General features: G+C 46.3%; 1 protein-coding gene and 1 pseudogene across 2 annotated transcripts in view; one reads left to right on the top strand and one right to left on the bottom strand.

The window, feature by feature from the left end:
- The window catches only part of LOC144695458 (uncharacterized), a 101275-nt gene that overhangs the window by 32977 nt on the left and 40674 nt on the right, over positions 1-27624 (top strand).
- Positions 241-27529, bottom strand: LOC144695284 (uncharacterized; annotated as a pseudogene). The gene is made up of 3 exons (XR_013579918.1): positions 27504-27529; positions 24899-26825; positions 241-2601 (listed from the first exon to the last, which is right to left on the bottom strand). The product of XR_013579918.1 is annotated as an uncharacterized LOC144695284 (transcript).

A 27624-nucleotide genomic window follows, 5' to 3' on the forward strand; every position in this document is an offset into this window, starting at 1 on the left:
AGAGTACGAAAGCAAAGAAGTTATGTTAAACCCATATAAAACACTGGTTCAGACTCAACTGGGGAATTGTGTCCAGTTCTGGGCACTGCAATTTAGGAAGGATGTGAAGGCAATAAAGAGAGTGCAGAAAAGATTCACGAGAATGGTTCCAGGGATGAGGAACTTCAGTTACGTAGATAGATGGGAGAAGTTGGGACTTTTCTCCTTGGAGAAGGGTGAAAGGATATTTGATAGAGGTATTCAAAACCAAAAGGGGGGTCTGGGCAGGGTAGATAGGTGAAAGCTGTTAATATGCAATGGAGAGAATGCTGGGAAGTGGTACTAGATGTGAAGACTCAGTCACATTCCCCACTCCTGAAAGGCTCCTCCCCTGTGTGATTCCTCTGATGTCTCAGGAGACTCAAAGACACCACGAAACCTTTAACACAAATCTCACACTTGAAGGGTTTCTCTTCCATGTAACTGTCCTTGTGTAAACAGAGCTGGTAACATGACACTTGGGTATGAAGAGATGTTTGGAATTCCCTCCTTAAACCTCTCTGCATCTTTATCTCTCTCCCCTCCTTTAGGACCTTCCTTAAATCCCACCTCTTTGACCATGTTTTTGGTCATCCCCTTCTAATGTCTCCTTCTTTGTCTTGGTGTTAATTTTTCTCTAATTACGTCTCTATGAAACACTTTGGGATGTTTGACTATATTAAAGTGCTCTATTAATACAAGCTGTTATCCTCTCACATTCCCTCCAATCCTCAAGGTACTGACCTGGAGTACAGACTGTGGACATTGATTGGCCTCTAGTGCTCTGTTCGAGTGGCCATTCAGCATGTGTAGACCCAGACAGTGAATGTTGTGAGACAATGGAGACTGTCACAGCCGAGACACATCCTGCCCTCCTCCTGACTTCCCAGCTGGGGTCACTGATGAGGAACGGGATTCCTGTCTGATTCTCCCCCTCCATAGACCAGAGATGCTAAGGCTAACTGAAGTCCCTCCATTACTACCCCAGGAATGGCTCCTCCCCCGGGTGCTTGTGCTGGTAGATCAGAAGCTGAAGCCTTTCTAACCATTGAGTATCTGATTGCCTTCTTGGTCAAAGTTAGAGTCAGTGAGTGACTTGTACCTGATGCTGTACAGAAAGGATGCTGAGTTTATACAGGAGATTCTATACATATTGATGTCTTCTTTTGGTGATGTTTGGTGATCTGGTCAAACATTAAATTGGTCTTCTTGAAATGATTGGACAGATGATGGGGGAGGTTTGAGACAGACACTGCTGAAACGGACAGTGCTTTGGAACGACAGCTCCCCTGTGCGAGCACTGGAGGGTAAACAACACAGACAACTCTTAGTGTAACGGAAACAGGTGACTCGGCTCCAAGACTGTGTGGAGACGTTGGTGTATGGTGAGAGAGGAGGAGTAGGTGAAACAATCCTGGCACACATCACACTGGAAGGGTTTGCTCGTATTCCAGGAGGACCAACAACTGTGAGAAGGCTTTATTTCAAAACTCACACCAATAGGGTTTCTCCCCTGTGTGAATGTGTTGGTGGACCAGGGGATATACTGACTGTGTAAAAGGCTTGTCACACACCTCACATCTGAATGGTTTCGCTCCTGTGTGAATCCACCGCTGTTCAGGAGGTGCGAAGATGTCAGGAGAACTTCCTCGTAAATCTCACAATTGAAGGGCTACCCCCCACCGTGTGGATCCTATAATGGACCCAGAGCATCGACAAGCATGTGAAGGCTTTGTCACAAAACTTGCACGTGAACAGCTTCTCACCTGTGTGAATAAATTGGTGGTCTTGGAGGGTCATTGACTGCAAGAATCATTTGTCATACACTTTGTACATGAATGACTTCTCCCGTATGTGAATGCGTTGGTGTGCACGGAGGTTTGATAACTGTGAGAATGATTTGTCACACACATCACATGTGTATGGTTTCTCGCCTGTGTGAATGCGTCGGTGTGCGCGGAGGGTCGATGAGTCTGAGAATGATTTCTCACACACCTCGCATGTGAATGGCTTCTCCCCTGTGTGAATGCGCCGGTGTTGCACGAGTGTTGATGGATGTGTGAAGGCTCGGTCACACACCTCACACTTGAAAGGTTTCTCCCCTGTGTGAATCCTCTGGTGACACAAGAGATGGGAGTATTGGGTGAACGTCATTTCACAAACCTCACACCTGAAGGGTTTCTCCCCGGTGTGAATGCTCTGGTGTATCAGGAGCCTCGTAGATGTTGCAAAGGCTTTATCACAAACCTCACACTTGAAGGGTTTCACCCCTGTGTGGACTGTCTGATGTCTCAGGAGGCTTGATGACAATGTGAAGGCTTTGTCACACAAGTTGCATGTGAACAGCTTCTCCCCTGTGTGAATGCGTTGGTGTGCACGTAGAATCGATGACTGTGAGAATGATTTGTCACACACCTCACATTTGAACGGTTTCTCCCCTGTATGAGTGCGTTGGTGTGCACAGAGAACCGATGACCGCGTGAATGATTTGTCACATACCTCGCACTTGAATGGTTTCTCCCCAGTGTGAATGCGTTGGTGTTGCAGGAGAGTCGATGACCGAGTGAAGGCTTGGTCACACACCTCACACGTGAATGGTTTCTCTTCCATGTTGCCGGACAGCTCAGGTACAACACATGCACCCTGTGTGTTAGGGGATTTTATGAGCTTGTGGATCCCTCCTCACAGTTGAACAGCCTCTCACCTGTAGGAATGAGTCAGTGGTTCATGAGGCTCGATGAATGATTGAAGCTCTCACCACACTTGGAGCCCACTCATACTTCTTCCCAGCCTCACCCTGACCAATCGCCCACAGCCGAACCTTCGGAAAGGTTGGTTCTGATGGAAGGATCCACACCACTGACCAGTTTCAGATCTGATGATATGTCAAAGCTCCCCTGACCCGACCGATTTCAGATGATGGTTTCACTGCCCAACCTTCTCTGTGCTGGACGTTGCTGTGAAGGGACTGGATGTCTTCCCACAGTTGTGCAGTTGCTCCTTGGGTGATAGTCAGGATCTATCTGCAGTGTCTATCCTCTCTGTATTCTCTGGTGTAGTACGGTGAAATCCTTCTGTAAAACAGGAAAAGGAAACATGATTTCCTCCAACTCCCTCTCCTCCTTTGCTGAAGGAGCTGACTCCTCAGTTAGAGACTGTTCCACAGTGAGTGCCAGTCTGCTATTCCCCTGTGTGGGGGATCAGATGTAAATCCTTTCTTTTTCCTCACTTGACTGTCACACACCCTCTGTTTCCAGCAGGGACACTGGATAGTGACCAGGAGCAGACAACGTGGCTACTTTCTTTCCTCCGCCCAGTTCCCCATCTTCTCAGGTGCCATGATGGCAATGGAATGGACATTTGGGCAAAGTGTAAGCCGGACTATCAATTCACTGAGTTCATGTCATGCTGGCAAAGACCAGTTTTACCCTTAAGAGTATGTGTTTGATATGTACATATGAATTAGGAGCAAGAGTAGGCCACTCGGCCCCTCGAGCCTGTTCCACCAAAATTTTTATTCATTAACGGGATGTGGGCTTTGCTGGCTGGGCCAGCATTTATTGCCCATCCCTAGTTGCCCTTGAGAAGGTGGTAGTGAGCTGCCTTCTTGAACTGCTGCAGTCCTCACAATAAATGATAACATTCTATTAGCTTTCCTAATTACTTGCTGTACCTGTATACTAGACTTTTGTGATTCATGCACTAGGACAACCAGATCCCTCTGAGTCTCAGAACTCTGCAATCTCTCACCGTTTAGATAAATGCTTCATTTTTATTCTTTCTGCCAAAATGGACAATTTCACATTTGCCCACATTATACTCCATTTGCCAGATCTTTGCCCATTCATTTAACGTATCTATGTCCTGTTTGCAATTTACTTTCCTACCTATCTTTGTGTCATCAGCAAATTTAGCAACCATTCCTTCAGTCCCTTCATCCAAGTCATATATACAAATCGTAAAACGTTGTGGTCCCACCACTGATTCCTGTGGCACACCACTCGTCACATCCTGCCTTGAAAAAGACACATTTATGTGAACTTTCTGCTTCCTGTTAGCTAGCCAATCTTCTATCCTTGCCAATACCCTCTACACCATGAGCTTTTATTTTCCACAATAACCTTTGATGTGGCACTTTATCAAATGCCTTCTGGAAATCTAAGTACAGTACATCAACTGGTTCCCCTTTATCCACAGCACATGTGACTCCTTCAAAGAACTCTAATAAATCGGTTAAACATGATTTCCCTTTCACAAAACCATGCTGACTCTGCTTGATTGCCTTGAATTTTTCTTCAGTGCCCTGCTATAACATCTTTAATAATAGCTTGGAACATTTTCCCTATGACAAGTGTTAGGCTAACTGGCTTGCAGTTTCCTGCTTTCTGTCTCCTTCTTCCCTTTTTGAATAAAGGAGTTATATTTGCTGTTTTCTAATCTAATGGAACCTTCCCCAAATCTAGGGAGTTTTGGAAAATTAAAACCAATGCATCAAATATGTCACTAGCCACTTCTTTCAAGGCCTTAGGGTGAAATCCATCCAGGCCTGGGGATTTGTCAGCCCGCAGCCCCACCAATTTGCTCCATACCACTTCCCTAGTGACTGTAATTTTCTCAAGTTCCTCCGTCCCTTTCATTTCCTGAATTATAGCTATTTCCAGGATGTCACTTGTGTCCTTTATGGTGAATAATGAAACAAAATACCTTCTTAATTCATCTGCCATCTCCCTACTTTCCATTATCAATTCCCCAGACACACTATGTGACCAACTCTCATTTTGTTAACTCTTTTCTTATTTAAGTATCTATAGACACTCTTATTATCAATCTTTATATTACTAGCTAGCTTTCTCTCATACTCTAATTTTTCCCTTCTTATTAATCCTTTTGTTATTCTTTGCTGTTCTTTATATTCTTTCCAATCTTCTGACTTGCCACCCGCCTTTGCGTAATCATATGCTTTTTCTTTAAGTTTGATACTGTCTTTAAGGCGCTAATACCATCATGAACTAACAGAGCCACCCTCCACTTTTCCTAACTTCCTGTCCTTCCTAAATGTCATGCACCCTTCAATATTCCGGTCCCAATCTATGCCATCCTAGCGGCATGTAATTGCTATCAGATCGTATTTATTTATTTCTACTTGCGTTATCAGTTCATCTGTTTTGTTTCAAATGCTACGTGCATTTAGATACAGAGCCTTTGGTTTTGTCCTTTTATTTTTGTAGCGTCTAGCCTTATCTCCTGATTTACTCTTAGATGTCCCTTCCTGTCATGGTCTGTTTATCATTTTCCATATTAATAACTTTCTCTCTTGCCTTGTCCCTACTGTTTGGTTTAACACATCTTCCCAAATTTGATCCCTTTCCCTACTATTCAGTTTAAAACCCTCCCTACTTCCCTAATTATGCGGCTCGCGAGGACACCAGCCCCAGCACAGTTCAGGTGTAGACCGTCCCAACAGTACAGATCCCACTTTCCCCAAAACTGATGCCAGTGCCCCACAAACTGGAACCCACTTCACCCATACCAATCTTTAAGCCACGCATTCATTTCTCTAATCTTGTTTGCCCTATGCCAATTTACATGTGGCTCAAGTAATAATCCAGAAGTTATTATCTTTGAGGTTCTGCTTCTTAATTTGGTGCCTAGTTTCTCATACTATGTAGAGCCTCCTTCCTCATCCTGCCTAGGGGTTGTTGGTACTTACATGGACCCCTCCCACTGTAAGTTCCTCTCCAGCCCTGAGCAAATGTCCCGAACCCTGACACCGGGCAGGCAACATAGCCACCTGGACTCTCACTCCTTGTTATAGGGAACAGTGTCAATCCCCCTCACTACCACTACATTCCTTTGTGCTGTCCCCACTTGAATGGCTTCCTATACTACAGTGCCATGGTCAGTTTGCTCATCCACCCTGCAGCCCCCACTCTCATCCAAACAAGCTGAGAAAAACCTCAAATCCATTGGACAATTGCAGAGACTCACACTCTTGCACTCCGGCCCTCTGGGTCCCCTTACCTGCCATAGCTACAGTCACGCTCTCCTGTCCCTGGCCACCTTCCAAATCAGAAGATCCTGACAGGTGTGACCGCCTCCAGGTACAAAGTGTCCAGGTAACTTCCCCCTCCCTGAGGCGTCGCAGTGTATGCAGCTCAGCCTCCAGCTCAATGACTCTGAGCCGAATCTCCTCAAGCCGCAGACACTGCAGACATACCTGCCCTGGATAACACTGGTATCCAGGAGCTCCCACATGCTGCAGCTGTGACACATCACCTGTCTTGCCATATCTATGGGCTTTAATTAATTACTTAATTATTTTATTCAGTTAAATTTATTTTCTTTTATATATTTATTAATCTTATCACAAATTCCTGTACTATTTTGAACCTTAGGAATTTAATAGACCTTGACCACTTTCCAGATACTCACCAAACAGCTAGCTTCTCCCCCTGTAGTAGAGCAAGAACCAGTTCCTACAGGGTGAAAAAGTTGCAAAAACCAAAGGAGTAAAATACTCATCAACCAATCACTTGGCTGGTTCCCTGCGTCATCATACTTGATTTTCTCCAAATCAGGTCAGTCCACAGACCAAAACCCAGCAGCACCACCTAGCTATTTTAACTCACCGGCTCTGCTCTCAGACTCGCTCCTTCTCACGCTCTTTTAACTCTCCAGCTCTGCACTCAGACTCGCCCCTTCTGTGCTTTTTTTTAATTCATTCATGGAATGTGGGCTTCGCTGGCTGGGCCAGCATTTATTGCCAATCCCTAGTTGCCCATGAGAAGGTGATAGTGAGCTGCCTTCTTGAACCGCTGCAGTCCATGTGGTGTAGGTACACCCACAGTGCTGTTAGGAAGGGAGTTCCAGGATTTTGACCCAGCGACAGTGAAGGAATGGCGATATATTTCCAAGTCAGGATGGTGAGCGGCTTGGAGGGGAACTTCCAGATGGTGGTGTTCCCATGTATTTGCTGCCCTTGTCCTTCTACTTGGTAATGGTCATGGGTTTGGAAGGTGCTGTCTAAGGAGCCTTGGTGAATTCCTGCTGTGCATCTTGTAGATGGGACACATTGCTACTACTGTGCCTCAGTGGTGGGGGGAGTGAATGTTTGTGGATATGGTACCAATCAAGCAGGTTGCTTTGTCCTGGATGGTGAAAAGCTTCTTTAGTATTGTGGGAGCTGCACTCATCTAGGCAAGTGGGGAGTATTCCATCACACTCCTGACTTGTGCCTTGTAGATTGTGGACAGGCTTTGGGGAGTCAGGGAGTGAGCTACTTGTCGCACAATTCCTAGCCTCTGACCTGCTCTTGTAGCCACAGTATTTATATGGCTAGTCCAGTTCAATTTCTGGTCAATGGTAACCCCCAGATTGTTGATAGTGGGGGATTCAGTGATGGTAATACCATTGAACGTCAAGGGGTGATGGTTAGATTCTCTCATGTTGGAGATGGTCATTGCTGGCACTTGTGTGGCACGAATATTACTTGCCACTTGTCAGCCCAAGCCTGGATATTGTCCAGGTCTTGCTGCATTTGGACATGGACTGCTTCAGTATCTGAGGAGTAGTGAATGGTGCTAAACATTGTGCAATCATCAGCGAACATCCCCACTTCTAACCTTATGATGGAAGGAAGGTCATTGATGAAGCAGCTGAAGATCATTGGGCCTAGGACACTACCCTGAGGAACTTCTGTAATGATGTCCTGGAGCTGAGATGACTGACCTCCAAAAACCAAAATCATCTTCCTTTGTGCTAGGTATGACTCCAACCAGCAGAGAGTTTTCCCCCTGATTCCCACTAACTCCAATTTTGCAAAGGCTCCTTGATGCCACACTCGATCAAATGTGGTCTTGATTTCACCTCACCTCGAGAGTTCAGCTCTTTTGTCCATGTTTGAACCAAAGCTGTAATGAGATCAGGAGATGAGTGATCCTGGCAGAACCCAAACTCGGCGTCAATGAGCAGTTAATTGCTGAGCAAGTGCTGCTTGATAGCACTGTTGATGAGTCCTTCCTTTACTTAACTGATGATGGAGAGTAGACTGATGGGGCGGTAATTGGCCGGGTTGGATTTGTCCTGCTTTTTGTGTACAGGACATACCTGGGCAATTTTCCACATAGCCGAGTAAATGCCAGTGTTGTAGCTGTACTGGAACAGCTTGGGGTATTAACTATCCTAATTAATATTTGGGTAGTTAGTATTTTAACTACCCAAATATTAACTGGGATAGTTTTAGTGTGCAAGGTAGGGAGGGAGCAAACTTCTTAAGTTGCAGCCAGGAAAACTTTTTTAGCCAGTGTTGTAGAAAGCCCAACAAGGGAGGGGGCAGTTCTGGACCTCACATTCAGAAATGAGCCTAGGCAGGTGGAAGGCCAATCAGTAGAGGAGCATTTTGAAGATAGTGACCATAACTCAGTTAGATGTAGGATGGTTATGGAAAAGGATAAGGTTGGGCCGGGAATAAAAGTTCTAAACTGGGGAAAGGCTAATTTTACTAAGATGAGATACGATTTGGCCCAGGTGGAATGGGAGCAGCTACTTGCAGATAAAACTGTGTCAGAGCAGTGGGAGGCATTCAAGGAGGAAATAGCGAGAGTACAGGGCAAATATGTTCCCATAAAGACAAAGGTGGGGACCAAGTCCGGAGAACCCTGGATGTCAAGGGTCATAAAGGTTAGGATTAAAAAAATGAGAAGGCTGTGGCAGATACCGAGGGCTCAATATGGCAGAGTCCCTAAAGTATAAAAAGTGCAGGGGAAACCTAAAAAGGAATTAGGAAAGGTAAGAGAGTGCATGAGAAAGCATTAGTGGGTCAAATAAAGGAAAACCCAAAGGGGGTTTCTTAAATATATAAAGAGCAGGAGAATAACTAGGGAAAGAATAGGCCAATCAGGGGCCATAGAGATAACCTGTGTGTGGACCCGGAAGACGTGGGTACAGTCCTCAATGAAAACTTTGTGTCAGTCTTCACAATGGAAAAAGGACGAAGCAGGTGGGGAATTTACTAGAAAGAATTCTGAGGGACAGAATATATCTGCACTTGGAGAGACACGGATTAATCAGGGATAGTCAGCATGGATTTGTTAAGGGAAGGTCGTGTTTGACAAATTTGATCCAATTTTTTGAGGAGGTCACCAGGAGTGTTGATGAGGGTAATGTATTTGATGTTGTCTACATGGACTTTAGTAAGGCTTTTGATAAGGTCCCTCATGGCAGACTGGTCAAGAAAGTAATCTCATGGGATCCAAGGCAAAGTGGCATGTTGGATCCAAATTTGGCTGAGAGGCAGGAAGCAAAGGGTGATGGTAGAGGGATGTTTCTGTGACTGGAAGTCTGTTTCCAGTGGGGTTCTGCAGGGCTCGGTGCTGGGGCCCTTGCTGTTTGTGGTGACAATAAATGATTTGGGCTTAAATGTAGGGAGTATGATCAAGAAGTCACAGATGACACGAAAGTTGGTAGGGTGGTAAATAGTGAGGAGGATAGCCGTAAACTGCAGAAGGATATCAACAGACTGGTCAGGTGGGCCGAGCAGTGCCCCGGAAAAGTGTGAGGTAATGTACTTGGGGAGGGCTAACAAAGCAAGGGATTACATTATGAATGGTGGGACCCTGGAAAGTACTGAAGATCAAAGGGACCTTGGTGTGCATATCCACAGATCCCTGAAGGTAGCAGGTAGGTAGATAAGATAGTTAAGAAGGCATATGCGATACTTGCCTTTATTGGCCGAGGCGTAGAATACAAAAGCAGGGAGGTTATACTGGAACTGTATAAAACGCTGGTTAGGCCACAACTGGAGTACTGTGTGCAGTTCTGGTCACCACATTATAGGAAGGATGTGATTGCATCGGAGAAGGTGCAGAGAAGATTTGCCAGGATGATGCCTGGGCTGGAGGGTCTGAGCTATGAGGAAAGATTGGATAGGCTGGGGTTTTCCTTGGAGTAGCAAAGGTTGAGAGGGGACCTGATAGAGGCATGTAAGATTATGAGGGGCAAAGATAGGGTGGTTAGGAAGGTACTTTTTCCATTAGTAGAGGGGTCAATAACCAGGGAACATAGATTTAAGTTATGAGGTGAAGGCTAAGAGGGAGTTGAGGAGAAATTTTTTCACCCAGAGGGTGGTTGGAGTCTGGATCTCACTGCCTGAAAGGGAGGTTGAGTCAGAAACTCTCGTAACATTTAAGAAGTATTTAGATATTCACTTGCATTGCCAAAGCCTCCAGGGCAATGAGCCAAGTGCTGGAAAATGGGATTAATGTAGTCAGATCTTTGCTGACAGGCATGGACACGATGGGCCAAATGGCCTCTTTCTGTGCTGTAAACGTCTATGAGAAACAAAATGAAAACTTTCAGGTTGTCCAAAAAACCCAAATATTATTCTTCAGGGAAGGGAACCTGCTACAACTGCCTGGTCTGGTTTACATGTGACTCCAGTCCCACACAACATGATTGACTCTGAACTGCCCTCTGAAGTGGCCGAGCAAACAATGATAAACAATCACTACAAAGTCCAATAATAAGAGGAAAGTCAGATGCATCTGGACAATCCTGACATTGTGTCAGAATAAGATTAAAGTGATCTCAGCCCAGTGAAATCTGTAAAGTCTCTCTTACCAAGGTCTGAGAACAAATACCCAAGTGAGGAGAGCTGCCCCACAGACTGGTCAAGTAGCAGTGATACTCACTGAATTGTATCAATCTGGAAACATCCCAGACTCCTCCGTCACAATCCCTGGGTAAGGACAGATCCCAAAACTGGGTATCCATGAGGTGCAGTGAGCCGTCAGCAGCAGCAGGATTGTATTCCACCACAATCTCACAGCCTGGCACAGCCCTCATTCCATAATTATCTACAAACTAGTAGATAGACTTAAAATCAAAAAGCTAAAAGCTACTGCGGATGCTGGAAATCCAAAACAAAAACAGAATTACCTGGACAAACTCAGCAGGTCTGGCAGCATCGGTGGAGAAGAAATCAGTTAACGTTTCGAGTCTTCACGACCCTTCGGCAGAACTGAAGCATAGTTAGGAGAAAGGTGAAATATAAGCTGGTTTAAGGTGGGGGGGCGGGGAAGAGAGAGGTTGAGGGTGTGGTGATTGTGGAGATAAGCAAGCAGTGATAGGAGCAGATAATCAAAAGATGTCACAGACAAAAGGATCAAAGAGGTGTTGAAGGTGGTGATATTTGTCTAAGAAAAGTGCTAATTAAGAATGGAAGACAGGACACTCAAGGTACAGCTCTAGTGGGGGTGGGGTGGAAAGACTAACAAGGTTTTAGTTTTAGATTTAAAAATAATGGAAATAGGTGGGAAAAGAAGAATCTATATAAATTATTGAAAAAAAGGGAGGGGGGAGAAACGGGGTGGGGATGGGGGGAGGGGGAGTTTAAGATCTAAAGTTGTTGAATTCAATATTCAGCCCGGAAGGCTGTAAAGTGCCTAGTCGGAAGATGAGGTGCTGTTCCTCCGGTTTGCGTTGGGCTTCACTGGAACAATGCAGCAAGCCAAGGACAGACATGTGGGCAAGAGAACAGAGTGGAGTGTTAAAATGGCAAGCGACAGGGAGGTTTCGGTCTTTCTTGCGGACAGACCGCAGGTGTTCTGCAAAGCGGTCGCCCAGTTTGCGTTTGGTCTCTCCAATGTAGAGGAGACCGCATTGGGAGCAACGAATGCAGTAGACTAAGTTAGGGGAAATGCAAGTGAAATGCTGCTTCACTTGAAAGGAGTGTTTGGGCCCTTGGACGGTGAGGAGAGAGGAGGTGAAGAGGCAGGTGTTGCATCTTCTGCGTGGGCATGGGGAGGTGCCATAGGTGGGGGTTGAGGAGTAGGGGGTGATGGAGGAGTGGACCAGGGTGTCCCGGAGGGAACGATCCCTACGGAATGCCGTCAGGGGGGGTGAAGGGAAGATGTGTTTGGTGGTGGCATCATGCTGGAGTTGGCGGAAATGGCGGAGGATAATCCTTTGAATGCGGAGGCTGGTGGGGTGATAAGTAAGGACAAGGGGGACCCTATCATGTTTCTGGGAAGGAGGAGAAGGCGTGAGGGAGGATGCGCGGGATATGGGCCGGTCACGGTTGAGGGCCCTATCAACGACCGTGGGTGGAAAACCTCGGTTAAGGAAGAAGGAGGACATGTCAGAGGAGCTGTTTTTGAAGGTAGCGTCATCAGAACAGATGCGACGGAGGCGAAGGAACTGAGAGAATGGGATGGAGTCCTTACAGGAAGCGGGGTGTGAGGAGCTGTAGTCCAGGTAGCTGTGGGAGTCGGTAGGCTTGTAATGGATATTGGTGGACAGTCTATCATCAGAAATTGAGACGGAGAGGTCAAGGAAGGGAAGAGAAATGTCAGAGATGGACCATGTGAAAATGATGGAGGGGTGGAGATTGGAAGCAAAATTAATAAATTTTTCCAGGTCCCGACGAGAGCATGAAGCAGCACCGAAGTAATTATCGATGTACCGGAGAAAGAGTTGTGGGAGGGGGCCAGAGTAGGACTGGAACAAGGAATGTTCCACATACCCCATAAAGAGACAGGCATAGCTGGGGCCCATGCGGGTACCCATAGCCACACCTTTTATTTGGAGGAAGTGAGAGGAGTTAAAGGAGAAATTGTTCAGTGTGAGAACAAGTTCAGCCTGACGGAGGAGAGTAGTGGTGGATGGGGATTGTTGGGGCCTCTGTTCAAGGAAGAAGCTAAGGGCCCTCAGACCATCCTGGTGGGGGATGGAGGTGTAGAGGGATTGGACATCCATGGTGAAGAGGAAGCGGTTGGGGCCAGGGAACTGGAAATTGTTGATGTGACGTAAGGTGTCAGAGGAATCACGGATGTAGGTGGGAAGGGACTGGACAAGGGGACAGAGAAGGGAGTCAAGATAACGAGAAATGAGTTCCGTGGGGCAGGAACAGGCTGACACGATCTGTCTGCCAGGACAGTTCTGTTTGTGGATTTTGGGTAGGAGGTAGAAGCGGGCCGTCCGAGGTTGGGCGATTATCAAGTTGGAAGCTGTGGGAGGAAGATCTCCAGAGGAGATGAGGTCAGTGACACTCCTGGAAACAATGGCTTGATGTTCTGTGGTGGGGTCATGGTCCAGGGAGAGGTAGGAGGAAGTGTCTGCGAGTTGACGCTCAGCCTCCGCGAGGTAGAGGTCAATGCGCCAGACAACAACAGTACCACCCTTGTCAGCGGGTTTGATGACAATGTTGGGGTTGGACCTGAGAGAACGGAGTGCAGTGAGTTCAGAGAGAGACAGATTAGAATGGGTGAGAGGAGCAGAGAAATTGAGACGGCTAATGTCACGCCGACAGTTCTCAATGAAAAGATCAAGAGAAGGTAAGAATCTCTGAAGAAGTACGGTTCTGTTCTCCGACAGGATTTCCGCCTGTCTCTTCTGCCCTGCTCACCTTCATTGCTTTCCATTTCTCTCCTGGTGTTTGACAAGGTGTTTACTAAAACCCGCTTTCACAGCCATATCTCCTTTCTCAGTGACTGTCTCCGTCTCCGACTCACCCCACGTGGATTTCAACTGAAATTCCATCCCTCTTGTTTCGAACCCACCCAGGATTACAGGTATCTCCGGGACATAAAACGTTTCTCGGACTGCTGTTCCCGTCGCATTCTGAGATCCACACTCAGTGCCATGCGCCGCCATATGAACACACTCAACCTCTCCCTCCAGCAGCACCGCCGGAGCCTTTTTCAAAGCTGCACGTGCCCCCAGTTTCATTTTATTCTTCGCCTCATCCGTCGCCTCAACAAGAAACTTTTTCTCTTTCTCTCAAGTGCTAAGGAACGCAAGCTCCAACAACTCATCGACACCAACACCCATTTGGGACCATCCACCCCTGCTTGTCCCTCCGTCCCCATCCCATCTTCCAATCCCAGCCCCAGCCGCGTATTCACTATACCCCCTGACCTTCCCCTCTCCGATGCTGAACGTTCAGTGCTCAGCAAAGGACTTAGTTTCATACCCATACGCCCTCATCTCAATGAATTTCGGGCTCGGCATGATGCTGAACTCTTCTTCTGCCGCCTTCGTCTCCGTGCTCACTTCTTTGGGCAGGAGTCCTCTCCCCGTTCAACGGATCCTTTTACCCACCTCCAATATTCTCCCTCCACTTGGACCCCTCCCTCTGGATTCATACCTTCTCTTGATCTTTTCATTGAGAACTGTCGGCGTGACATTAGCCGTCTCAATTTCTCTGCTCCTCTCACCCATTCTAATCTGTCTCTCTCTGAACTCACTGCACTCCGTTCTCTCCCCAACCCCAACATTATCATCAAACCCGCTGACAAGGGTGGTACTGTTGTTGTCTGGCGCATTGACCTCTACCTCGCGGAGGCTGAGCGTCAACTCGCAGACACTTCCTCCTACCTCTCCCTGGACCATGACCCCACCACGGAACATCAAGCCATTGTTTCCAGGACTGTCACTGGCCTCATCTCCTCTGGAGATCTTCCTCCCACAGCTTCCAACTCGCCCAACCTCGGACGGCCCGCTTCTACCTCCTACCCAAAATCCACAAACAGAACTGTCCTGGCAGACCGATCGTGTCAGCCTGTTCCTGCCCCACGGAACTCATTTCTCGTTATCTTGACTCCCTTCTCTGTCCCCTTGTCCAGTCCCTTCCCACCTACATCCGTGATTCCTCTGACACCTTACGTCACATCAACAATTTCCAGTTCCCTGGCCCCAACCGCTTCCTCTTCACCATGGATGTCCAATCCCTCTACACCTCCATCCCCCACCAGGATGGTCTGAGGGCCCTTAGCTTCTTCCTTGAACAGAGGCCCCAACAATCCCCATCCACCACTACTCTCCTCCGTCTGGCTGAACTTGTTCTCACACTGAACAATTTCTCCTTTAACTCCTCTCACTTCCTCCAAATAAAAGGTGTGGCTATGGGTACCCGCATGGGCCCCAGCTATGCCTGTCTCTTTATGGGGTATGTGGAACATTCCTTGTTCCAGTCCTACTCTGGCCCCCTCCCACAACTCTTTCTCCGGTACATCGATGATTACTTCGGTGCTGCTTCATGCTCTCGTCGGGACCTGGAAAAATTTATTAATTTTGCTTCCAATCTCCGCCCCTCCATCATTTTCACATGGTCTATCTCTGACACTTCTCTTCCCTTCCTTGACCTCTCTGTCTCAATTTCTGATGATAGACTGTCCACCAATATCCATTACAAGCCTACCGACTCCCACAGCTACCTGGACTACAGCTCCTCACACCCCGCTTCCTGTAAGGACTCCATCCCATTCTCTCAGTTCCTTCGCCTCCGTCGCATCTGTTCTGATGACGCTACCTTCAAAAACAGCTCCTCTGACATGTCCTCCTTCTTCCTTAACCAAGGTTTTCCACCCACGGTCGTTGACAGGGCCCTCAACCGTGACCGGCCCATATCCCGCGCATCCTCCCTCACGCCTCCTCCTCCTTCCCAGAAACATGATAGGGTCCCCCTTGTCCTTACTTATCACCCCACCAGCCTCCGCATTCAAAGGATCATCCTCCGCCATTTCCGCCAACTCCAGCATGATGCCACCACCAAACACATCTTCCCTTCACCCCCCCTGACGGCATTCCGTAGGGATCGTTCTCTCCGGGACACCCTGGTCCACTCCTCCATCACCCCCTACTCCTCAACCCCCACCTATGGCACCTCCCCATGCCCACGCAGAAGATGCAACACCTGCCCCTTCACTTCCTCTCTCCTCACCGTCCAAGGGCCCAAACACTCCTTTCAAGTGAAGCAGCATTTCACTTGCATTTCCCCTAACTTAGTCTACTGCATTCGTTGCTCCCAATGCGGTCTCCTCTACATTGGAGAGACCAAACGCAAACTGGGCGACCGCTTTGCAGAACACCTGCGGTCTGTCCGCAAGAAAGACCGAAACCTCCCTGTCGCTTGCCATTTTAACACTCCACCCTGTTCTCTTGCCCACATGTCTGTCCTTGGCTTGCTGCATTGTTCCAGTGAAGCCCAACGCAAACCGGAGGAACAGCACCTCATCTTCCGACTAGGCACTTTACAGCCTTCCGGGCTGAATATTGAATTCAACAACTTTAGATCTTAAACTCCCCCTCCCCCCATCCCCACCCCGTTTCTCCCCCCTCCCTTTTTTTCAATAATTTATATAGATTCTTCTTTCCCCACCTATTTCCATTATTTTTAAATCTAAAACTAAAACCTTGTTAGTCTTTCCACCCCACCCCCACTAGAGCTGTATCTTGAGTGTCCTGTCTTCCATTCTTAATTAGCACTTTTCTTAGACAAATATCACCACCTTCAACACCTCTTTGATCCTTTTGTCTGTGACATCTTTTGATTATCTGCTCCTATCACTGCTTGCTTATCTCCACAATCACCACACCCTCAACTTCTCTCTCCCCCGCCCCCCCACCTTAAACCAGCTTATATTTCACCTTTCTCCCAACTATGCTTCAGTTCTGCCGAAGGGTCGTGAAGACTCGAAACGTTAACTGATTTCTTCTCCACCGACACTGCCAGACCTGCTGAGTTTGTCCAGGTAATTCTGTTTTTGTAGTAGATAGACTTGTCAGGAACAGCTTTGGGTATACTTTAGAGTCAAGGTTTGAACCGCGTGAATGTGCAGCGAGCTACATGCAGGCTAAACACCAAGAGTAGCAGGTAATAAACAGAGTTAAACAGTCCCACAACTAGAAGATTACAGCAAATCTCTGTAGCCCTGCCACATTGTGTTGAGAATTGTGGACGACCAGTCAAGTAACCTCCATTCTCAACCATGTTGCAGCCCGGCACACAAGTGCAAGACACAATGTTGAAGTGTCTTCAGCCAAAAATATGGGGTAGATAATCAAACCATAAGACCATAAAACATAAGAGCAGACATTAGGCCATTCGGCCCTTCTCGTCTGCTCCGCCATTCAATCATGGCTGATAAGTTTTTCAACCCCATTCTCCCGCCTTCTCCCCGTAACCTTTGATCCCCTTACCAGTCAAGAACCTATCTATCTCGGTCTTAAATACACTCAATGACCTGGCCTTCACAGCCTTCTGTGGCAATGAATTCCATAGATTCACCACTCTCTGGCTAAAGAAGTTTCTCCTCATCTCTGTTCTAAAAGGTCTCCCCTTTACTCTGAGGCTGTGGCATCGGGTCCTAGTCTCTCCTACTAATAGAAACATCTTCCCCACGGTCCACTCTATCCAGGCCTTTCAGTATTCTGTAAGTTTCAATCAGATCCCCCCCATATCCTTCTAAACTCCATCGAGTATACACCCAGAGTCCTCAAACGTTCCTCATACGTTAAGCCTTTCATTCCTGGGATCGTTCTCGTGAACTTCCTCTGGACTCTCTCCAGGGCCAGCACATCCTTCCTGAGATACGGGGCCCAAAATTGCTCACAATATTCTAAATGTGGTCTGACCAGAGCCTTATAAAGCCTCAGCAGCACATCCCTGCTTTTATATTCTAGTCCTTACTGAGCAGCCTCCTGTGCGACACCTTGTCAAAGGCCTTCTGGAAGTCCAAGTAGATAACATCCATTGGCTCTCCTTTGTCTAACCTACTCGTTACCGCCTCAAAGAATTCTAACAGATTTGTCAGGCATGACCTCCCCTTGATGAAACCATGCTGATTTTGCCCTATTTTACCATGCACTTCCAAGTATTCTGAAATCTCATCCTTAATAATGGACTCTAAAATCTTACCAACGACCGAGGTCAGGCTAATCGGCCTGTAATTTCCTGTCTTTTGCCTCACTCCCTTCTTAAACAGGGGGGTTACATTACCGATTTCCCAGTCCTCTGGGACCCTCCAGTGATTCCTGAAAGATCACCACTAACGCCTCTACTATCTCTTCAGCTATCTCCTTCAGAACTCTGGGGTGTAATCCATCTGGCCCAGGTGATTTATCCACCTTCAGACCTTTCAGTTTTCCTAGCACCTTCTCCTTGGTAATGGCCACCATACTCACCTCTGCCCCCTGACTCTCTTGAACTTTGGGGATGTTACTCGTGTCTTCCACCGTGAAGACTGACGCAAAGTACCTATTCAGTTCCTCCACCATTTCTTTGTTCTCCACTACTACTTCTCCAGCGTCATTTTCCAGCGGCCCAGTGTCCACTTTTGTCTCTCTCTTACCCTTTATATATCTAAAAAAACTCTTGCAATCTTCTTTTATACTACTGGCTAGTTTACCCTCATATTTAATCTTCTAGCCTCATCCTGAGGTGCTAGGAGAACTTGCCTCCAGATCACTCAAATCCTCCTTACTGTCAAGGTTCAAGTCAGGAGTGTGTCATGAAAGCTAAGTTTGTAAGATTGTTATGTTTTAAACCGTTTTTGTAATTTAAGATAAAACAGAATACCCTGGAAATAGGGTTTGGTAGGAGGTTGTATAATTCTACAGGGCAACAGGCCAGGTGTCTTAATTACCATGGGGGCAGATGGAACATGCTGAGCAAGAGTTATCAGACCTGAAAACAAAGGCAGGAGCAGCTGGGGCTGACTGGACAGACTTTCTGTCTCTGAGATTTGGAACAGAAAGGGAGAGGTCTCACAGAGATCAAAAACTGCAGGCAGTGTGGTCAATGGATAGTAGAGAGCCTCCTTCCTGTGAGTTGACAAGGAGAATGCGGGAGGGAACACGGTCTCTGGTTGAAGAGAGGCATCCCGTGGCAATCTAAACACCCCTGGAAGATTCGTCCTGGTGTAGCTGGAGAAGGAATCACCGAAGGGGCCTCAGTTTTCTCTGTTGGCTCAGAACTTCTCTGGCAACTCAGACAAATGTCTTTTGACGGTCACTCAAAGTTATGATTCAGAGAAACTGGGAGAAACAAACCCATTGGAAGCTGAGGGTGATGTTGGAATAGGTCCTGTTAAAAACTGTGATTCTGCAGAGAGCAGGCGTGAAGTATAACTGTGGTGTAGGACAGGTTCGGTCGTTTAAAAGTTAAAGGGGGGATATCTTTTCTGTAGGTTATTAGTTGCCTATGAGGCATTGTTGAGTCAGTAATGCTTTTAGTTGGTTTGTTAGAGTAAAATTCTTAAAATTTGAAATCTTGTTGTGCAATTCCTTTCAGTTGGTCATTGGTAATTAAAAACTCTTCTAAATGTTATCAGTCTCTACGGGGATCTTAACAATCCCTCAAACAACACCACTAAAAAACAGATTATCTGGCCATTATCACATTGCTGTTTGTGGGAGCTTGCTGTGCGCACACTGGTTACTGTACTTCTGACATTAGAACAGTGACCACACTTCAAAAGTATTTCATTGACTATAAATCGCTTTGGGACATCTGGTGGTCACGAAAGGCTATATATAAATGCAAGTCTATATCTGTTTTCTCTTTTCTGAGTGGGTTACAGAGATAGGGTGGTGGAAGGTCTTGAGGGATTTGAAAAGACAGGAAACATCCAGATCCCAAAACACAGACAGAACTGACCATTCACAATCCACAGGATAATAACCAGCTCCCAACACACACACACAGAACTCAACAATAGGAAATCAGTAAGAATCCTCAGACACTCTGCACCTCCCAGATAATTACACCTCACCTTCTCATATTCAGTAATGAGCCATCAACAAAAGTCAGCCTGTAAATCAGAAGGGAAATGCTTCCAATAAACACACTCAATATCCAACACACAGCTCCAGGCAAACAGTTCAGCACAAAGCACCGAGTAAACAGCTCTCTCAGCTGGATGTTCTCACACAGCATAAGGGGCATTTCCACAGCTGATTCCCCACAGGATAGTCAGGCTGCCTGAAGATTAGTGTGGATATTATGTGATGTAATTATTATAAATTGTGTTCGTTCACTCACCATCTCCTGAGTTGGTTTTGAGTCCCTACAGGAAGTGAAGCAGCTGTGGAAGAGGAAGAGGAGAGAATGGGCAGAGTGGGTGGGGCTCTCTGATTGACGTCTCTCACAGCCAATCCAAATATTTCAGGAGCAACATGAGTTTCCTTAAGTTTGGGAAACTGACCGGTGAAACGGAGGCGACTTTGAGCAGCAGATCAGGTGGGGATTTAAACTTGTCATTGTCCCATCTGAATAAAACCTCACTTATTGCAGCTGCTGTCTCAGTTCCCCCGGTAAATGTTTGACAGAGATTTCTAGTGTGGGAATAACATTCTTCATCCTCAGAGGCTTTCAAACTGACAACATCAGTGTGGGATGTGTAGCCTCGGATGTGTTTAACAGCAGATCAGAAGAGGAAGACCCACAGCATCCAAGGCAGCAATGACGTGCAGTGGTGGGATCGGCACATACACAGGAGAGAAGGAGTAATTTATTCTCCTCTTCTCTCCTCCACTGTTCCTCCACCTCCTATCTCTCCTGCCGACCTCCCCCTCTCTCTTCTTTGCTCCTCATCCTGTTTCCTACCTTTCTTTCCTCCTCAATCCTAACTCTCTCTCCTTCCCCATCTCTCTCCTATCTTTCTCACCCTCCAGCAATCAGCAGAAGCTCATCACTCTCGCTATTCCCATCTGTGACTGTGGTCAGAGCTCCCTGCTTAATGTTTAATAAACCAACATTGAAGTTCAATTTAAGTTTGACGTAACTTATATTTAAACTTCCTGATATGGTCAGTTTCAACCAGATTACACTGATAAAACTGACACAAACTAGTGCAAACTCTTGGCCACAACCTGTGTGCTTGTGGATGCTGCATATTTGTCAAGGAGTTTGACTAAAGTGAAACCTTTTTCAAAATTGTATGACCAATTGAAGCAGTTCTATTGAAGGATGGTACATTGTGATCTGATTGATCATGAAGTCAATGCAGTGTGTAAACATCTAAAGGATAATTTCTTCACTCATTTTACAACATGTTTGTGTTTAATAAATGGTGGGTGGGGTTTGTACAGGGAGCCCAGAGTTGGAGGAATTATTTGTGTGACCCTGACAACAACTTTAATCCATCTTCATGGAATAATCCATCTTCATGGAATAATCCATCTTCATGGAATAATCCATCAGGAGCGGGACTTGATCCCACAACCTTGTTCTCTGAGTCAGAGGGTTGTGGGTTCAAGTCCCACTCCAGGAATTGAGCACAAAAAATCATGGCTGACACTCCAGTGCAGGACTGAGGAGTGGAAGAAATTACAGAGATAGGGAGGGGAGAGGCCATGGAGGGATTTGAAAACAAGCTCAAAAATCTCACTAAAACTAACACTGAGCTTTCCTGGGAAGAGTGGGTTATTCCTTAAGTTTTATTCCTGACAGACTGTTAGAACTGTGCCTAAACAATAGAACTTTCATGAGTGAATGAAAGCAGAATGGTTAATCAGCAGTACTGATTGAAGACAATCCCTTAAGATGTCCATTCCAGCTGACACCAGGGACTTTACCACCTTTCACAGGTTCAGGAACCCAGACACAAAGACAACACTGACACCTGCAGCTCTAACTAGTTACCACTTTAAATCAAATCAAACTTTCAGGCTGCCAGTTCACAGGGGGAAAGCATTCTGTACACAGCCTTGGCACTTAACCCCTTAGAAACTGAATCTAACACAACAGAAATATTATAAGTTATTGTCAGCCATGGCTTAGTTAGCACTCTCATCTCTGAGTCAGAAGGTTGTGGGTTCAAGTCTCACTCCAGAGACTTGAGCTCTGAGGCTGACACTCCAGTGCAGTACTGAGGGAGCGTTGTACTGTCACAGGTACCATCTTTCAGAAGAGTTAAAACAAGGCCCTGTCTGGCCTGTCAGGTGAATGTAAAAGATACCATGACACTACGTCGTAGAAGAGCAGGGGAGTATTCCTTGATGTCCTGGTCAATATGGATCCCACAACCAACATGACAAAAAAGTCATTATCACAATGTTGTTTGTGGGAGCTTGCTGTGCACAAATTAGCTGCTACGCTTCCTACATTGTAACAGTGGTCACACTTCAAAAACTATGAAGTGGTATTGCATGTCCTGTGTTAGTGAAAGTTGATATATAAATGCAAGTCTTTCTTCCTTAGGGAAACGTTATACTTCCTGTGAACTGGAAATTATAAACCCATTGATGGAGAAAGTAGACCAGTCCACAGTGTTATTGACCAATATATTGTGTACAAGACTCTTATTGTAGGCTCCTGAGTGTTTCAGTAAATGGGAACACACTGTGTTGACGAATCAGGTAATTTGGGTTCAGTTAAAAAGTAAATTTATTGTGAGTTATAAATTTACACAGAAGATTGATAACACAACAGACAAACAGCAATACAATATTCAGCTTACACCAAACTTTGAATCAACCAAAATAACAAACCATTTGAAAATTACTCAAGATCTTTCCCAGAACATGAAATGAATCTTGGAAGAGTGTAAGGTGAACATATCACACTGTTATTACATCTAGGAATGATGGGCTGAGGTAACTCAGGTCTGTAGAGACTCACTCCTACTCCCTCACTATACTCAGGATAGTAGTCCTCCCAGGCAGCAGAGTACAAACATTACCCATGGTATTAGTCAAACACCCATCACCTGAAGAGGATCTGTCTATAATTCACATCGCCAACTCAAGCAGGGTCTGACTGAACCCCATACCCAAGCCTGAGATCTGGCTCACTTTCCTAACACACACATCAGCGGAAACTCTCTCAGAATACTACAGACAGAGGTTTCTTTAAAATCCCTGTGCTTTAGTCTGGCTCCCAATTCTGATGGTCAGAAATGGCACCAAACTTTACTGACACGGGATGGCACCAAGACTGGCTCGACCAAACATGACGCTGAAATATGTGACCAAAAACGATCAGCCTTCATTGCCTGGCAGAACAGGCCAAGGTTATAATCATGAAGACAGCATTTCAACAACTCAAGACTAACGCCCAAAGACAAATCTGGAAGATAAAGGACATATGGTGCAAAGAGAAAGCCTACGCGATCTAACAATATGCGGATCATCATGACATGTGAATCTTTTCTGAAGTCACCAGGGTCACCTTTAGACTCAGGTCAAATGGACAAAATCCCCTTCATTCACAGGATGGTGTTTCTCTTCTTAAGGATGACAATGCCACCTGTTAACACTGAAAAGAACATTTTGAACAACTCCTCAACCATGAATCCACAGTGACAGCTGATACCCTCCAGTCTATCCCCCTGTGCCTGTGGTAGAATCCATGGGTGAGTCACCATCGATGGGAAAGCTGCAACAAACAATCAAACAGATGAAAAATGACAAAGCCTGTGGCCCCGATGATATTCCAGCTGAGGCCTTCAAAGCTGGTGGACTTCTGCTCACATCAAGGCTCCATGAACTCACCCTATGGATTTGGGAAGAAAAAGAACTCCTCCAGCTACAGGAATGTGACAATCTTCAAGAAGGGAGATAAATCACACTGTGGAAACTATTGAGGTATTTCCCTCTTATCCATACCATGGAAAATCCTGACACACATTCCCATGAATCACCTACTTCCTGTGACTGAGGAAATCCTCCCAGAGACACAGTGACATCTGTACATAGCAGGAGCTTCTATACATATTGATGTCTTCATTTGGTGATGTTTGGTGATCTGGTCAAAGGTTAAATTGGCCTTCTTGAAACTTAGGGACTGATGGTGGGAGAGGTTCGAGACAGACACTGCTGAGACAGACAGTGCTTTGGAACGACAGCTCCCCTGTGTGAACACTGGAGGGTAAACAACACAGACAACTCTCAGTGTAATGGAAGCAGGTGACCCGGCTCCAAGTCCATGTGGAGCCGTCGGTGTATGGTGAGAGAGGAGGAGTAGGTGAAACGATCCTGGCACAGGTCACACTGGAAGAATGTGTCTCCCATATGTGTTTCCTGATGTTCCAGAAGGTCTGACAACTGTGTGAAGGCTGTATTACAGAACACGCACCAATAGGGTTTCTCCCCTGTGTGAGTGCATTAATAGTCCAGGTGATAGGCTGTGTGAAAGCCTTATCATACACCTCAGACCTGAATGATTTCTCTCCTGTGTAGATCTACTGGTGCTTTGGGAGACATTGGCATAGTGGTAATGTTACTGAACTACTAATCCAGAGTCGTAGGCTAATCCTCTGAGGAGGCACGGGTTCAAATCCCACCATGGTAGCTGGTGGAATTTAAATTCAAAAAGCTAGTCACAGTGATGGTGACCATGAAATATCATCGATTGTCGCAAAAACCCATCAGGTTCACTAATGTCCTTTAGGGAAGGAAATCAGCCGTCCTTAACTGGTCTGGCCTACATGTGACTCCAGACCCACAGCAATGTGGTTAACTGCCCTCTGAAATGGCCTAGAAAACCACTCAGTTCAAGGGCAATTAGGGATAGGCAACAAATGCTGGCCTTGCCAGCAACGTCCATACCCCACAAAAGAATAAAAATAAGAAGGGAGGACTAGGCAAAAGGCTTGTCACAAACATTGCTCCTGAAGAGTTTGCCTCGGTGTGAATCCACTCTTGTATCAGGCACAGGAAAGCTTTATCACAAGCCTTACACTTGAAGGGTTACTTGCTGATGTGGATACTCTGATGGAGCAGGAAGTACGATGACTTTCTGAAAGCTTTGTTGCACAACTCACACTTGAATGGCTTCTCACTTGTGTTAATGCGTCAGTGTAAATGGAGGGTTGATGACGCAGGGAATGACTTGTCGTACCCCTCACATGTGAATGGTTTTGTCCCCTGTGTGAATGTGCTGGTGATTCACCAGGGCCAATGACTGCCCAAAGCCCTTGTTACACACCTCACACTTGAGAGGCTTCTCCCCAGTGTGAATGCATTGGTGACTTATGAGTGCCGCTGACTGTGTGAAAGCTCAGACGCACACCTCACACTTGAAGGGCCTCTGCCCTCTGTGGATCCTCTAGCTGTCTAGTGCGTCAGGAGTTCAGAAGATTGGGGAAAGCCGTCTCAAAACCTCACAGCTAAATGGCCTGTCCCCAGTGTGAATGTGTCAGTGTCTCACGAGCATCGATAATTGTGTGAAGGTTTGGTCAAACACCTCGCACTTGAAGGGTTACTCCCCTGTGTGGATCCTCTGATGGAGCAGGAGGTACGATGACCTCGAGAAGGATTTGTCACACACCTTGCACGTGAACAGCTTCTCACCTGTGTGAATGCGTTGATGGGCGTGGAGGTTCCATGACTCCGCGAATGATTGGTCACACACCTCACAAGAGAATGGCTTCTCCCCAGTGTGTTTGTGTTGGTGTGTGCGGAGAGCTGATGACCACGAGAATGATTTGTCGCACACCGCGCACTTGAATGGTTTTTCCCCGGTGTGAATGCGTTGGTGTACACGGAGGCTCGATGACTCTGAGAATGATTTATAGCACACCTCACACCTAAAGGGTTTCTCCCCTGTGTGAATTCTCTGGTGTCTCAGGAGGGCTGAAGATTTCACAAAAGCTTTATTGCAAACCTCACACTTGAAGGGTTTTTCCCCTGTGTGAATGCTCTGGTGTTTCAGGAGATCGAAGGAGTGGGTGAAAACCAGGTCACAAACATCACACTTGAAGGGTTTCTCCCCTGTGTGAATCCTCTGGTGTACCAGGAGGTTTGAAGAAGTTACAAAAGCTTTATCGCATACCTCACACTTGAAGGGTTTCTCACCTGTGTGAATCCTCTGGTGCGTCAGGAGATCAGAGGATCGGGAGAAAGCCATCTCACAAACCTCACAGCTGAAGGGTCTCTCCCCCGTGTGAATCCTCTGGTGTACCAGGAGGGTCGAAGACTTTACAAAAGCTTTTCCGCAAACATCACACTCGAAGGGTTTCTCCCCTGTGTGAATACGTTGGTGTGCATGGAGTGTCGATGAGTCAGAGAATGATTTATCACACACCTCGCATGTGAATGGTTTCTCCCTGGTGTGAAGGTTTTGGTGTGCACGGAGGTTCGATGACTGTGAGAAAGATTTAGCACACACCTCACACGTGAATGGTTTCTCGCCTGTGTGAATACGTTGGTGTACACGGAGGTTTGATGAGTTTGAGAATGGTTTGTTGCACATTTCACACAAGAATGCTTTCTCCCCTCTGTGGATGCATTGGTGTACACGGAGGGATGAGGAATGCATGAATGATTTGTTGCACACCTCGCAAGTGAATGGTTTCTCCCCTGTGTGAATGCGTTGATGTTCAAGGAGGGATGATGACTGCAAGAATGATTTACCACACACCTGACATGTAAATGGTTTCTCCCCAGTGTGAATTCGTTGGTGCATGTGGAGGTTTGATGACTTTGAGAAGGATTTGTCACACACCTCACATTTGAATGGCTTCTCCCCAGCGTGGATGTGTCGGTGATTCAGAAGCATCAATGACTGTGTGAAAGCTTGATCACACACCTCATACTTGAATGGCTTCTCTTCCATGTTACTGTCCTTGAGTTAACAGTTTTACAACAGACGCAACTCGTGTGCCAATGAGCTTGTGGAGCCCACCTCACACACCTTAAAACTGAACAGCCTCTCACCTGTAGGAATGAGTCAGTGATTCATGAGGCTCAATGAATGATTGAAGCTCTCACCACACTTGGAGCCCACTCACACTTCTTCCCAGCCTCACCCTGACCGATCGCCCACAGTTGAACCTTTGGAAAGGTTGGTTCTGATGGAAGGTTCCACACCACTGACCAGTTTCAGATCTGATGATATGTCAAAGCTCCCCTGACCCGACCGATTTCCAGACGATGGTTTCACTGCCCAACCTTCTCTGTGTTGAGCAATGCTGTGAAGGGACTGGATGTCTTCCCACAGTTGTGCAGTTGTTCCTTGGGTGATAGTCAGGATCTATCTGTGGTGTCTATCCTCTCTGTATTCTCTGGTGTAGTACGGTGCAATCCTTCTGTAAAACAGGAAAAGGAAACATGATTTCCTCCAACTCCCTCTCCTGCTTTGCTGAAGGAGATAACACTTGAAATCCAAGTTCAGGCTTTTGGAAAAGGCTGAGGCCACCTTAAATGTCGGCATTCAAAGACATTAAATGTGTCTCCAGGTATGACAGCCGAATTGCTGTGGTGCTGGATGAACAATCCAGAGATAGAGAGTTCAAATCCAACCATGGAAAATTACACACATAGAATTACAGTGCATAAATAGGCCATTCAGCCCAATGCTGGTCTTCATGCTTCACACGAGCCTCCACTCAACCCTCTTCATCTCGCCCTATCCGCATATCCTTCTGTTCCTTTCTCCCTCATGTGCTTAACTAGTTTCCCCTTACAGGTGTCTATGCTGTTCACCTCAACCACTCCATGTTGTGAAACTATATTTAATAAACTTTTAAATTTGCAGACTAGTATCAAAATAAAAACCATTATTATCTCCATCAGCAATACACCATCCAGCAACGTTACATCACAAGAATGTTCCTTCGCAATGGATATTAATCCTGAAATTAGTGTGCATATTATGGGATTTAATCTGTATAAACTTTGCTCCTTCACTCACTGGATATTTAGTCCTGAACATTAGTATGGATATTATGGGAGACAATCAGTATAAATGCTGGTACTTCACTCACCGTCTCCTCACTTGGTTTTCAATCCCTACAATAAGTGAAGCAGCTCTGGAAAAGGAAGAGGAGGGGTACAGAGAGAGAGCTGTATTGTCAAGGGCGCGGCATTGACAGTGCAGCATTCCCT

The sequence above is a fragment of the Cetorhinus maximus genome, chromosome 21 (assembly GCF_964194155.1).
Source record: "Cetorhinus maximus chromosome 21, sCetMax3.hap1.1, whole genome shotgun sequence".
Taxonomy (NCBI): Eukaryota; Metazoa; Chordata; class Chondrichthyes; order Lamniformes; family Cetorhinidae; genus Cetorhinus; species Cetorhinus maximus.